We start from the raw sequence: 15,000 nt of genomic DNA, 5'->3' as shown, positions 1-15,000 counted from the left end.
AAGAGATAGCAATCGAGGTGTGCGGTGGGAAGGGCCCAGCAGCCAGAATGCATGAAGCGACGGATGAAGCAGTGATGACAACCGGGCTGTGAGGAGAGGAGGGATGCAGCCAAGAAGCAATCAGGGCTCGAGGCAAGGGATGCATCAAGGATAGCCAATCATGTTGTGAGGCGAGATTCCAAAGGCTAAACGTGAGAGGCTGCAGGGTCGACTCAGAGAGGTCTATGCATGTGAGAGGCTGAAAGCAAGGTCGACTCGGAGCGGTCTATGCATCGGGGCGCGCTTGGGGCGACTACCAGTGCCAACCCCTTATCCCGCGACGCGTCCGACAAAGAGAACGTTCCAAGGCGGCAGAGGAGGTTACCAGCCGAAGGATGCAGTAGCAATAACAGGTATAGTTCCGCGGCGGCCGAGAAGACTCACCGCATAGGAATCGGGATGCGAGGCGAGGGATGCGGCGGGAAGGCCCGACGGCCTAAACGAAGAGGCTGCAGGGCCGCCTCGGAATGGTCCAAGCATCGGATGCGATTGGGACGACTACCAGTGCCAACCCCTTATCCCGCGATGCGTCCGATACACAGATAGTTCCAAGGCGGCCGAGGAGCCTCACCGCATATCAATCGGGGTGCGAGGCGAGGGATGGGGCGGGAAGGCCCCAACGGCTAGACGGAAGAGGCTTCAGGGCCACCTCGGAATGGTCCAAGCATCGGACGCGCTTGGGGCGACTGCCAGTGCCAACCCCTTATCCCGCGATGCGTCGATACACAGATGGTTCCAAGGCGGCCGAGGAGCCTCACCGCATAGCAATCGGGGGTGCGAGGCGAGGGATGGGGCGGGAAGGCCCCAACGGCTAGACGGAAGAGGCTTCAGGGCCGCCTAGGAATGGTCCAAGCATCGGACACGCTTGGGGCGACTACCAGTGACAGCCCCCTATCCCGCGATGCGTCCGATACGAAGATGGTTCCAAGGCGGCCGAGGAGCCTCACCGCATAGCAATCGGGGGTGCGAGGTGGGGATGCGGCGAGATGGCCCCAACGGCTAGACGGAAGAGGCCACAGGGCCGCGTCGGAATAGTCCAAGCATCGGACGCGCTTGGGCGACTACCAGTGACAACCCCTTATCCCGCGATGCGTCCGATACGAAGATAGTTCCAAGGCGGCCGAGGAGCCTCACCGCATAGCAATCGGGGTGCGAGGTGGGGGGATGCGGCGAGATGGCCCCAACGGCTAGACGGAAGAGGCTGCAGGGCCGCCTCGGAATAGTCCAAGCATCGGACGCGCTTGGGGCCACTACCAGTGACAACCCCTTATCCCGCAATGCGTCCGATACGAAGATAGTTCCAAGGCGGCCGAAGAGCCTCACCGCATAGCAATCGGGGTGCGAGGTGGGGGGATGCGGCGAGATGGCCCCAACGGCTAGACGGAAGAGGCCACAGGGCCGCCTCGGAATAGTCCAAGCATCGGACGCGCTTGGGGCGACTACCAGTGACAACCCCTTATCCGCGATGCGTCCGATACGAAGATAGTTCCCAGGCGGCCGAGGAGCCTCACCGCATAGCAATCGGGGTGCGAGGCGAGGGATGCGGCGAGATGGCCCCAAAGGCTAGACGGAAGAGGCTGCAGGGCTGCCTCGGAATAGTCCAAGCATCGGACGCGCTTGGGGCGACTACCACTGCCAACCCCTTATCCCGCGATGCGTCCGATACACAGATAGTTCCGAGGCGGCCGAGGAGGTGGGGGATGCAGCGAGATGGCCCCAACGGCTAGACGGAAGAGGCTGCAGGGCCGCCTCGGAATAGTCCAAGCATCGGACGCGCTTGGGGCGACTACCAGTGACAACCCCTTATCCCGCGATGCGTCCGATACACAGATAGTTCCGAGGCGGCCAAGGAGCCTCACCGCATAGCAATCGTGGTGCGAGGTGGGGGATGCGGCGAGATGGCCCAACGGCTAGACGGAAGAGGCTGCAGGGCCGCCTCGGAATGGTCCAAGCATCGGATGCGCTTGGGGCGACTACCACTGCCAACCCCTTATCCCGCGATGCGTCCGATACACAGATAGTTCCAAGGCGGCCGAGGAGCCTCACAGCATAGCAATCAGGGTGCGAGGCGAGGGATGCGGCGAGAAAGCCCCAACGGCTAGAGGGAAGAGGCTTCAGGTCGCTCGGAATGGTCCAAGCATCAGACGCGCTTGGGGCGACTACCAGTGACAACCCCTTATCCGCGACGCGTCCGATACACAGATAGTTCCAAGGCGGCCGAGGAGCCTCACCGCATAGCAATCGGGGTGCGAGGCGAGGGGATGCGGCGAGAAGGACCCAACGGCTACACGGAAGAGGCTTCGGGGCCGCCTCGGAATGGTCCAAGCATCGGACGCGCTTGGGGCGACTACCAGTGACAACCCCTTATCCCGCGACGCGTCCGATACACAGATAGTTCCAAGGCGGCCGAGGAGCCTCACCGCATAGCAATCGGGGTGCGAGGCGAGGGATGCGGCGAGAAGGACCCAACGGCTACACGGAAGAGGCTTCAGGGCCGCCTCGGAATGGTCCAAGCATCGGACGCGGTTGGGGCGACTACCAGTGACAACCCCTTATCCCGCGACGCGTCCGATACACAGATAGTTCCAAGGCGGCCGAGGAGCCTCACCGCATAGCAATCGGGGTGCGAGGCGAGGGATGCGGCGAGAAGGACCCAACGGCTAGACGGAAGAGGCTTCGGGTCCGCCTCGGAATGGTCCAAGCATCGGACGCGCTTGGGGCGACTACCAGTGACAACCCCTTATCCCGCGACGCGTCCGATACACAGATAGTTCCAAGGCGGCCGAGGAGCCTCACCGCATAGCAATCGGGGTGCGAGGCGAGGGATGCGGCGAGAAGGACCCAACGGCTAGACGGAAGAGGCTTCGGGTCCGCCTCGGAATGGTCCAAGCATCGGACGCGCTTGGGGCGACTACCAGTGACAACCCCTTATCCCGCGACGCGTCCGATACACAGATAGTTCCAAGGCGGCCGAGGAGCCTCACCGCATAGCAATCGGGGTGCGAGGCGAGGGATGCGGCGAGAAGGACCCAACGGCTAGACGGAAGAGGCTTCGGGTCCGCCTCGGAATGGTCCAAGCATCGGACGCGCTTGGGGCGACTACCAGTGACAACCCCTTATCCCGCGACGCGTCCGATACACAGATAGTTCCGAGCGGCCGAGGAGCCTCACCGCATAGCAATCGGGGTGCGAGGCGAAGGATGCGGCGAGAAGGGACCCAACGGCTAGACGGAAGAGCTTCGGGTCCGCCTCGGAATGGTCTAAGCATCGGACGCGCTTGGGGCGACTACCAGTGACAACCCCTTATCCCGCGACGCGTCCGATACACAGATAGTTCCAAGGCGGCCGAGGAGCCTCACCGCATAGCAATCGGGGTGCGAGGCGAGGGATGCGGCGAGAAGGACCCAACGGCTAGACGGAAGAGGCTTCAGGGCCGCCTCGGAATGGTCCAAGCATCGGACGCGCTTGGGGCGACTACCAATGACAACCCCTTATCCGCGGACGCGTCCGATACACAGATAGTTCCGAGGCGGCCGAGGAGCCTCACCGCATAGCAATCGGGGTGCGAGGCGAGGGATGCGGCGAGAAGGACCCAACGGCTAGACGGAAGAGGCTTCAGGGCCGCCTCGGAATGGTCCAAGCATCGGACGCGCTGGGGCGACTACCAGTGACAACCCCTTATCCCGCGACGCGTCCGATACACAGATAGTTCCGAGGCGGCCGAGGAGCCTCACCGCATAGCAATCGGGGTGCGAGGCGAGGGATGCGGCGAGAAGGACCCAACGGCTAGACGGAAGAGGCTTCAGGGGCCGCCCTCGGAATGGTCCAAGCATCGGACGCGCTTGGGGCGACTACCGTTGCCAACCCCTTATCCCGCGATGCGTCTGATACACAGATAGTTCCGAGGCGGCCGAGGAGCCTCACCGCATAGCAATCGGGTTGCGAGGCAGATTATTGGGAAGGGAACCCCCTGGGATGCGGCTCAAGCAGTGCCCAAAGGGACTGAATGCGGAATCACATCGAGAGACCCAAATGCTATACGAGGGCTCAAATCGAATTATCGATTTGGCCACGACATGGACGCATCGGAACGACTACCTTTGCCGAACCACTCGCAATTGCATCCATACCGAAACCAATAGACATTTCCGTTAGAGCCCTCGCATAGCATTCGGGAATCTCGCATGCCCCTCTAAATCGACCAATGCTGGCGCTCAATGAAAATCCGAGCGCTACCACCGTTCGAGCGCCAGCATTGGTCGAGTTAGAGGGGCACGGGGGAGAATGCTCCAGTCAACACCTCCCCTATATAAGTTATTTGTCCGATTCTCGCACAACCGTAGTCTGCCTCGTCGAATCAAACAACGGTCCCAGATTCCGACTTCCGTTCCGTAGAGACCCAAAAGCTAGATGGAGGCTCGCAAGAAAGAGAGTCGGCGCATAGCAATCGGGTTTCTCGAACGTTTAGGGACCGAGCTCACTTGCGGATAGGGCAAAATCCGCCAAGCAACCCAAAAGCTAGACGGGGGCTCGAATCGAATCGCCTAGGCGGCCACAACAACGGACGTGTTGGATCGACTACCAGTGCCAAACCATTCAGCAAGACTAGTCTGTGTCGAGGCCGGATAGAGATTCTCAGAGAGCGCTCGCATAGCATTTAGGAGACCTGCCGCGTCCCTCACACTCGACAAAATGGTGGTGCACGTTTATAAATCCAAGCGATCCCAACCCTTTCAAGCACCAACATCGGTCGAGATAGAGGGGCACGGAGGGGGCTGCGTTGAGACAACACAGTCCCCTATATAAGTTATTTGTCCGATTCTCACACATCCGAAGAATGGTCATCAAATCGGACAACAGCCCAAAACTTCCGACTTCCGTCCCAGAAAGCCCAAGAGCTATCTAAAACGTTCATGGCCGGAACTCGATCGCGGCTATACCAGTCCGCCAAGCAACCCAAAAGCTAGACTGGAGCCTTAGTCGAATCACCTCTGTGGCCATTGCAAGGACGTGTTGGAGCGACTACCATGCCGAACCATTCCGCAGGTCGAGTCCATACCAAGGCCGCATAGAGATTCACGATGAGCTCCTGCATAGCAATCAGGAGACTTGCCGTGTCCATCACAATCGATAAATCCTGGTGCAAGATTTTTGCATCCGAGCGCTCCAACCAGTCGAGCACCAGCATCAATCGACATAAACGGGCACGGGGGGAGGATGCTCGAGAACACTACCTCCCCTATATAAGTTATTTGTCCGATTCTCAAGCAGCCGAAGTCTGGTCATCGATCGGGTCAAAGACCACAACTTCCGACTTTACCCACAATGCAAGTCATCGAATCGAACATCGGCCCCCGAGTCGGACTCCATGCGTATGTCAGGTCATCGGACCCAAATTCCGCCTTCCTGCGCATGGCGGGCCATCAATATCAACTCGGTCATCGGACCCAAACTCCGCCTTTTTTGCGTATGGCACGCCTTCAAATCGGTCATCGGACCCCAAATTCCGCCTTCCTGTGCATGGCGGGCCATCAACATCAACTCGGTCATCGGACCCAAATTCCGCCTTTCTGCGCATGGCACGCCATCAACTCGGTCATCGGACCCAAATTCTGCCTTCCTGCGCATGGCAGGTCATCGGACACAAATTCAGACCTCGCCAATATGCCTACGTATCGAATCGGTCATCGGACCCAACTTCTGACTTCATCCATACTGTAGGGTCTTTGAGGTTGGCGCGGTGCGCTCAACCCAGGGAGTCGACCCATCGAAGCATACACCTCCCCTATATAAGCTATTTTGTCCGATTCCCACACCTGTGTAGTTTTGCACCTCTGACCAGGACATCGACCCCCAACTTCCGAACTCGACTGCAACGACGGCACCAGCGCCTTGGTGCGCACCTTGCGACGCACAGTCCCCAACATTCGCCTTCCTGCACATGGCAGGTCATCGGACCCAAATTCCGACCTCGCGAGTATGCCTACATATCGAATCGGTCATCGGACCCAACTTCCGACTTCATCCATACCGTAGGGTCTTTGAGGTTGGCGCGGTGCGCTCAACCCGGGGAGTCGACCCAACGAAGCATACACCTCCCCTATATAAGCTATTTGTCCGATTCCCACACCTGTGTAGTTTGCACCTCCGATCAAGACATCGACCCCAACTTCCGAACTCGCCTCCAACGACCGAACCAGCGCCTTGGTGCGCACCTTGCAACGCACAGTGCCAACATTCGCCTTCCTGCACGTGGCAGGTCATCGGACCCAAATTCCGACCTCGCGAGTATGCCTACATATCGAATCGGTCATCGGACCCAACTTCCGACTTCATCCATACCGTAGGGTCTTTGAGGTTGGCGCGGTGCGCTCAACCCGGGGAGTCGACCCAACGAAGCATACACCTCCCCTATAAGCTATTTGTCCGATTCCCACACCTGTGTAGCTTGCACCTCCGATCAGGACATCGACCCCAACTTCCGAACTCGACTAAAAGACCGCACCAGCGCCTTGGTGTGCACCTTGCAACGCACAGTGTCAACATTCGCCTTCCTGCACATGGCAGGTCATCGGACCCAAATTCCGACCTCATGAGCATACCTACTAATCGAATCGGTCATCGGACCCAACTTCCGACTTCATCCATACCGTAGGGTCTTTGAGGTTGGCGCGGTGCGCTCAACCTGGGGAGTCGACCCATCGAAGCATACACCTCCCCTATATAAGCCTATTTGTCCGATTCCGACACCTGTGTAGTTTGCACCTCCGCTCAGGACATCGACCCCAACTTCCGAACTCGCCTGCAACGACCGAACCAGCGCCTTGGTGCGCACCAAAAGTGCGCACTTTTGGAGGGCACTTTTGTGCGCTCCAAAGGTGCGCACTTTTGGAGGGCACTTTTCTGCGCTCCAAAGGTGCGCACTTTTGGAGGGGCACTTTTTGGAGGGCACTTTTCTGCGCTCCAAAGGTGCGCACTTTTGGAGGGCACTTTTTGGAGGGCACTTTTCTGGCGCTCCAAAGGTGCGCACTTTTGGAGGGGCACTTTTTTGGAGGGCACTTTTCTGCGCTCCAAAGGTGCGCACTTTTGGAGGGCACTTTTTGGAGGGCACTTTTCTGCGCTCCAAAGGTGCGCACTTTTGGAGGGCACTTTTTGGAGGGCACTTTTCTGCGCTCCAAAGGTGCGCACTTTTGGAGGGCACTTTTTGGAGGGCACTTTTCTGCGCTCCAAAGGTGCGCACTTTTGGAGGGCACTTTTTTGGAGGGCACTTTTCTGCGCTCCAAAGGTGCGCACTTTTGGAGGGCACTTTTTGGAGGGCACTTTTCTGCGCTCCAAAGGTGCGCCACTTTTGGAGGGCACTTTTGTGCACTCCAAAGGTGCGCACTTTTGGAGGGCACTTTTCCTGTGCTCCAAAGGTGCACACCTAGGTGAGCACCTTCGACCACACCTTGTAGCACACCAAACTCTGACTTTCGACTTCATCCGCAATGCAGGGTCCTTTGAGGTTGGCGCAATGCGCACAACCAGGGGAGTCGACCCATCAAACCCAACACCTCCCCTATATAAGCTATTTGTCTGATTCTCATACATGCGTAGCCTGCAGGAGCAATTAGGACATCGACCCCAACTTTCGGCTTCTAAACGAAAACAAGGTCTTTGAGGTTGGTGTAATGCGAACAACTAGGGGAGTCAACCCCATCAAACCCCAACACCTCCCCTATATAAGCTATTTGTCTGATTCTCATACATGTGTAGTCTACAGAGCAATTAGGACATCGACCCCAACTTTTGACTTCTTACGAAAACAAGGTCTTTGAGGTTGACGTAAATGCGCACAACCAGGGGAGTCGACCCATCAAACCCAACACCTCCCTATATAAGCTATTTGTCCGATTCTCATACATGTGTAGCCTGCAGGAGCCATTAGGACATTGACCCCAACTTTTGACTTCTTAACGAAAACAAGGTCTATTGAGGTTGGCGTAATGCGCACAACCAAGGGAGTTGACCCATCAAACCCAACACCTCCCCTATATAAGCTATTTGTCTGATTCTCATACATGTGTAGCCTGCAACAACGATTAGGACATCCACCCCAACTTCTGAATTCGTCTGCGTTGACCGCACCAAAGGTGCACGCCTTGGTGCTCACCAAAATCCGACTTCCGACTTCTTCTGCTATGCGGGGTCTTTGAGGTTGGCGCAGGTGCGCCACAACCAGGGGAGTCAACCCACCGAATGCAACACCTCCCCTATATAAGCTATTTGTCTGATTCTCATACATGCGTAGACTGCAGCAATGATTAGGACATCCACCCCAACTTTTGACTTCTTAAAACAAGACAGGGTCTTTGAAGTTGGTGCAGTGCACACAACCAGGGGAGTCGACCCATCAAACGCAACACCTCCCCTATATAAAGCTATTTGTCCGATTCTCATACGTGTAGTCTGCAGCAGCGATTAGGACATCGACCCCAACTTCCGAATTCGTTTGCATTGACCGCACCAAAGGTGCACGCCTTGGTGTGCACCCTGGAGTGCACTTTGGTGCTCACCTCGGTGCACACTTTGGTGTGCACCTCGGTGTGCACCAAAGGTGCGCACCTTGGAGCGCACCAAAGGTGTACACTTTGGAGCGCACCACATAGGGTCTTTGGAGAGGTTGGCGCAGGTGCGCACACCAAGGTGGGTGTTGAGGTGCGTGCCGAGGTGGGTGGGTGCTAGGGTGCGCTCCATGGTGGGTGCCAGGGTGGGTGCGTGCTAGGGTGGATTCCAAAGAGGGTCATAGGGTGGGTGCCAAGGTGGGTTGGTGATATAGTGGGTTCAAGGGTGGGTACTAGGGTGGGTTCCAAGGTGGGTCACAAGTTGGGTGCCAGGATGCGTGGGTGTTAGGTTGGGTGCCCAGGTGGGCTCCTGCGTGGGTGGGTGCTAGGGTGGGTTTCAAGGTGGACGCGAGGGCGGGGTGCCAAGGTGGGTAACAAGTTGGGTGTTAGGATGGGTGAGTGCTAGAGTGGGTGCCAAGGTGGGTGGGTGCTAAGGTGGATGCCAAGGTGGTTCACAGGGTGGGTGGGTTCTAGGGTGAGTTCCAAGGTGGGTCACAGGTTCAGTGCTAGGGTGGGTGTCAAGGCGGGGTGTCGAGGTGCCTGGGTGCTAGGGTGTGGATGCCAATGTGGGTCATAGGGTGGGTACTAGGGTGGGCTGCAATGTGGGTGCCAAGGTGTGTAACATGCTCGGTGGGTTCTAAATTGGGTGCCAGGGGTGGGTGTGCACCCACCTTGCCCGAGGTGGGTGCCAAGGTGCCAGTGTGGGTGGGTGCTAAGGTGGATGCCAAGGTGGGTGAGAAGGTGGGTGATAGGTTGAGTGGTAGGATGGGTGGGTGCCAAGATGGGTCACAGGGTGGGTGCAAGGGTGGGTAGGTGCTAGGGTTGGTGTCAGGGTGGGTGGGTGCTAGGTTGGGTTCCAAGGTGGGTGCGAGGGTGAGTGTCAAGGTGGGTCACAGGTTAGGTGCTAGGATGGGTGAGTGCTAGGGTGCAAAGGTGCCAGGGTGGGTGCTAGGATGGGTCGATGCTAGGGTGAGTGGCAAGGTGGGTCCACAAGTGTCAAGGTGGGTGCCGAGGTGGGTGCCAAGTCGGCGACTGCTATGGTGGATGCCAAGGTGGGTCACGGGGGTGGGTGCCAAGTTGCTAGGTTGGGTTCCAAGGTGGGTGCCAACGTGGGTGCTAGGGTGCGTGGGTTAAAGGGTGTGTGTCACAACGTGGGTGCCAGGATGGGTGCGCACCCCACACTGGCCAAGACGGGTGCGGGTGCAAGGTTGGGTTCCAAGCCCGGTCACAGGCTGGGTGCTAGGATGGGTGGGTGCCAAGGTGGGCACCAGGGTGGGTGCACCCACCCTGGCCAAGGTGGGTCACGGGGTGGGTCCTAGGGTGGGTAACGGGGTGGGTACTAAGGTGCGTGCCAAGGTGGGTCATAGGGTGGGTGCCAAGGTGGGCACCAGGGTGGGTGTGCACCAACCCTAGCCAGGGTAGGTCACGGGGTGGTTGTCGGGGGTGGGCGTCAAGGAGCCAAGGTGGGTGGCAAGTAGCCAAGTTGCGTGCCAAGGTGGGTGTCGGGGTGGGTGCCAAGGATCCAAGGTGGGTGCCAAGGAACCAAGGTGGGTGTCTGGGTGGGTGCCGAGGTGGGAGCCAGGGTGGGTCCCAAGGTGAGTGCAAAGGTGGGTGCCAGGGTCAAGGTGAGTGCCAATGTGGGTTCCAAGGTGCCAGGGTCCGGGTGAGTGCCAATGTGGGTTCAAAGGTGCTAAGTTGGGTGCGAGGTTGGGTGCGAGGGTGGGTGGGTGCCAAGGTGTGCTAGGTGGAAGCCCGGGTGGGTCGGCATCCCATGGGTGTCGAGTTGGGTGCCTGATGGGTGCTTCTTGTCAAGTTTTAGTCCGTCGGGACTCATTTCGAGCCTTAGAGGTCGTTTTCTTGTCCGGTTGCCCTGTCTTCGACCTGGGAAACCCAATTTTGGTCCTCGGGTCCCCATTTTTTTTTGTCTCGCATCCCACTTTTGGCCTGTGGCCTTTTCGGGGTCGATTCTCGTTTGGGGCATCAGAGCATGTTTCTTCTCCTAAAACCCAATATTTGTTTATTAAGTCTCGGAACACATTTTTGTTCTCGTGGACCCATCATGGGTCTTGGAACGCATTTGTGGTCCTTGGGTCCCATTTTGCATCCCGAAACTTGTGTTTTGGTGCTTGATCCCTATTTTGGGTGCCCACCTTGCACCAAGTGCGCACCCGGGGCAAACCGAGCGCCTTGGTGCACCGGGGCAAGATCGAGCGTGCACCCGAGGGCGCCCCGAACATGCACCAAGGTGCACTCGGCCCACATGTGAGCGCAGGTCGTTGCGCCCGAGGTGGTGTGTGGGCACCGCGTTGCAGACGGGACACTGCACGCACACGACGCCCCCTCCAGGTGCACGCACGTAGGCGGGCCGGGTGCACACCCGACGCCCTAGCAAGGTGCGCGCACCCGGGCAGGGCTCACACTTGGCGAACGGGGCGCACTTCGCGAGGGAGGGTGTGCACCTCGACGGGGGGTGGGTGGCCGGGGTGGATTCGCACGTGGGTCGCGGTTTGCTAAGTACACACTGCGACAAGCTCATAACGGGTGCGATCATACCAGCATTAGTGCACCGGATCCCATCAGAACTCCGCAGTTAAGCGCGCTTGGGCCGGAGTAGTACTGGGATGGGTGACCTCCCGGGAAGTCCCGGTGTTGCACCCTTTTTTAGTTTTTCGCCGGGCGTCGCAATGCTATTTGAATAAACCTTTTGCCCGTTTGCGTTCTCGTCGGGGCCGGGCCGGGCCGGGGTGCGCTGCCCGCACTAACCGCGCGCGCGGGGGGCGACACCGAGCGCGCACCCGAGGCACCCCGAGCACACAGGCCACGGTGCAACCCGGGCGTTGTGCGCGCACCCCGGTGCGCCCGAGGTGCTGCGCGCGCACCCAGGTGAAATCGGTGTGCACCTCGGCCAGTGCGCGCTCGGTCGAGTCGCGCACGTTGGCCAAGGTGCACGGTGATGTTTCTTACTCTAAGGTTCCGCACCAGACGCCCGGGACAGGTGAGCGAAGCTGGGCGGGGCCGGTGTGCGCGGCCGGGGCAGGTGCACGCAGCTGGAGAGAGCTTTGGAGCACACTTCGGAGCGCACCAATGATGCGCTCCATTCAAAAGTTTCCTGAAAAGGCAAAAAAAGTTGAGATTATAGAATTTCCCACTTGAGAGATTGTAAAAAAAAAAAATTTAAAATGAAGGAAACGCGGGTGCCAAGGTGTGCGCAGCCCAGCCAAGGTGTGCGCACCAAGGCGCCCACCCTGGCGAAGGTGCACGCAAGGTGCGCACCCGAGGCAAACCGGACAATTAACCCAACTTTCGACTTCGCGCGCACCTTGGAGCGCACTTCGGAGCGCTCCTTGGTGCGCACCAATCTTGGGCACCTCGGAGTGCACCATGGCGCCCACCAAGGTGCGCACCCGGGGGCAAACCGAGCTCCGACTTCGTGCGCACCTTGGAGCGCACGAAAGGTGCGCACCATGGCGCCCACCAAGGTGCGCAGCCCAGCCAAGGCGTGTGCGCATCAAGGTGCGCACCCTGGCGAAGGTGCGCACCCGGGGCAAACCGAGCTCCGACTTCGTGCGCACCTTGGAGCGCACAAAAGGTGCGCAACCCAGCCAAGGTGTGCGCACCCCGGTCAAACCGAGCTCCGAATCGTGCGCACCAGAGGTGCACGCCATCGTGCGCACCTTGGAGCACACTTCGGAGCCCTCCTTGGTGCGCGCCGATGTTGCGCACCTCGGAGCGCACCCGGGGAAAACAATGCAATTAACCCGACTTTCGACTTCGTGGGCACCTCGGAGCGCTCTCGGGTTCGCACCTCGGAGCACACCGAGGTGCGCACCTTTGATGCGCTGCCTTCACCAATTTCCAGAAAAGGCAAGAAAACATTGAGAAGGTGTGCGCACCGAGGTGCCCACCCTGGCGAAGGTGCACGCGAGGTGCGCACCCGGGGCAAACCGGGCTCCGACTTCGTGCACGCCGCACCTTGGAGCACACTTCGGAGCGCTCCTTGCCCCGGCGAAGGTGCACGCGAGGTGCGCACCCGGGGCAAACCGGGCTCCGACTTCGTGCACGCCATGGTGCCCACCGCGGCGAAGGTGCACGCGAGGTGCGCACCCGGGGCAAACCGGGCTCCGACTTCGTGCACGCCGCACCTTGGAGCACACTTCGGAGCGCTCCTTGGTGCGCACCATGGTGCCCACCAGGGCGCGCAACCCCGCCGAAGGTGCACGCGAGGTGCGCACCCGGGGCAAACCGGGCTCCGACTTCGTGCACGCCGCACCTTGGAGCACACTTCGGAGCGCTCCTTGGTGCGCACCAGGGCGCGCAACCCCGCCGAAGGTGCACGCGAGGTGCGCACCCGGGGCAAACCGGGCTCCGACTTCGTGCACGCCATGGTGCGCACCGCGGCGAAGGTGCGCACCCGGGGCAAACCGGGCTCCGACTTCGTGCACGCCGCACCTTGGAGCACACTTCGGAGCGCTCCTTGGTGCGCACCAGGGCGCGCAACCCAGCCGAGGTGCCCACCCCGGCGAAGGTGCACGCGAGGTGCGTACCCGGGGCAAACCGGGCTCCGACTTCGTGCACGCCGCACCTTGGAGCACACTTCGGAGCGCTCCTTGGTGCGCACCATGGTGCCCACCAGGCCGCGCAACCCAGCCAAGGTGTGCGCACCAAGGTGCACGCGAGGTGCGCACCCGGGGCAAACCGGGGTCCGACTTCGTGCACGCCGCACCTTGGAGCACACATCGGGGCGCTCCCGGGTTCGCACCGGCGTTGCGCACCGTGGTGGGCACCTCGGAGCACACCAAGGTGGGCAGCGAGGTGCGCACCTTTGATGCGATGCCTTCACTAATTTCCATAAAAGGCAAAAAAAAAACGAGATTTTAAAATTTCCGTTTTGAAAGATAGTGAGAAAAAGGGAATGCTGGTGCCATCTTGAGCCCGCCCTGGTGCGCAGCCCAGCCAAGGTGTGCGCACCAAGGTGCCCACCCTGGCGAAGGTGCGCGCCCGGGCAATTAACCCAACTTCCAACTTCGCGCGCGCCAGGGTGGGAGCGCACCCAACAACCGGGCCTGGGAAGAGCCAATGCGAGAAACCCCACCAAACGCTCTGACAAAAAAAGAGGGGGCGCTCCAGTAACCCCGCTTCGGAGCGCACCCTGGGCAAACCCAGCCAAGGTGCCCACCCCGGCCAAGGTGCAGGCGAGGTGCGCACCCGGGGCAAACCGGGCTCCGACAACGTGCACGCCGCACCTTGGAGCACACTTCGTAGCGCTCCCGGGTGCGCACCTCAGAGCACACCAAGGTGGGCAGCGAGGTGCGCACCTTTGATGCGCTGCCTTCACTAATTTCCAGAAAAGGCAAAAAAAAAAGGAGATTTTAAAATTTCCGTTTTGAAAGATAGTGAAAAAAACGGAACGCGCGTGCCATCTTGAGCCCGCCCTGGTGCGCAGCCCAGGTAAGGTGCCCACCCTGGCAAAGGTGCGCACCCGGGCAATTAACCCTACTTCCGACTTCGTGCGCGCCAGGGTGGCAACCGGGCCTCGGAAGAGCCAATGCGAGAAACCCCACCAAACGCTCCGACAAAAAAAGAGGCGGCGCTCCAATAACCCCGCTTCGGAGCGCAGCCGGGGCAAACCCAGCCAAGGTGCCCACCCCGACGAAGGTGCACGCGAGGTGCGCACCCGGGGCAAACCGGGCTCCGACAACGTGCACGCAGCACCTTGGAGCACACTTCGAAGCACTCCCGGGTGCCCACCGGCGTTGCGCACCGTGGTGGGCAGCGAGGTGCGCACCTTTGATGCGCTGCCTTCACTAATTTCCAGAAAAAGGCAAAAAAAAATGAGATTTTAAAATTTCCGTTTTGAAAGATAGTGAAAAAAAAGGAACGCGGGTGCCATCTTGAGCCCGCCCTGGTGCGCAGCCCAGGCAAGGCATGCGCACCAAGGTGCCCACCCGAGGTGCACACCCGGGGCAAACCGGGCTCCGACTTCGTGCAGGCCGCACCTTGGAGCACACTTCGGAGCGCTCCTTGGTGCGCACCATGGTGCCCACCAGGGCGCGCAACCCAGCCAAGGTCTGCACACCAAGGTGCCCACCCCGGCGAAGGTGCACGCGAGGTGCGCACCCGGGGCAAACCGGGCTCCGACTTCGTGCACGCCATGGTGCCCACCGCGGCGAAGGTGCACGCGAGGTGCGCACCCGGGGCAAACCGGGCTCCGACTTCGTGCACGCCGCACCTTGGAGCACACTTCGGAGCGCTCCTTGGTGCGCACCATGGTGCCCACCAGGGCGCGCAACCCAGCCAAGGTGTGCGCACCAAGGTGCACGCGAGGTGCGCACCCGGGGCAAACCGGGGTCCGACTTCG

The 15,000-nt window shown here is 59.9% G+C and overlaps 1 non-coding gene across 1 annotated transcript; it reads left to right on the top strand.

The window, feature by feature from the left end:
- The first annotated feature begins 11,181 nt into the window (after positions 1–11,181).
- Positions 11,182–11,300, top strand: LOC131862150 (5S ribosomal RNA). The gene has a single exon (XR_009361176.1). It is a non-coding gene; the product is annotated as a 5S ribosomal RNA (ribosomal RNA).
- Positions 11,301–15,000: the final 3,700 nt, after the last annotated feature.

The sequence above is a fragment of the Cryptomeria japonica genome, unplaced genomic scaffold (assembly GCF_030272615.1).
Source record: "Cryptomeria japonica unplaced genomic scaffold, Sugi_1.0 HiC_scaffold_35, whole genome shotgun sequence".
NCBI classification, from domain to species: Eukaryota; Viridiplantae; Streptophyta; class Pinopsida; order Cupressales; family Cupressaceae; genus Cryptomeria; species Cryptomeria japonica.
Note: the sequence above shows the minus strand (reverse complement) of the source record. Positions and strands in the feature narration are given on the sequence as shown.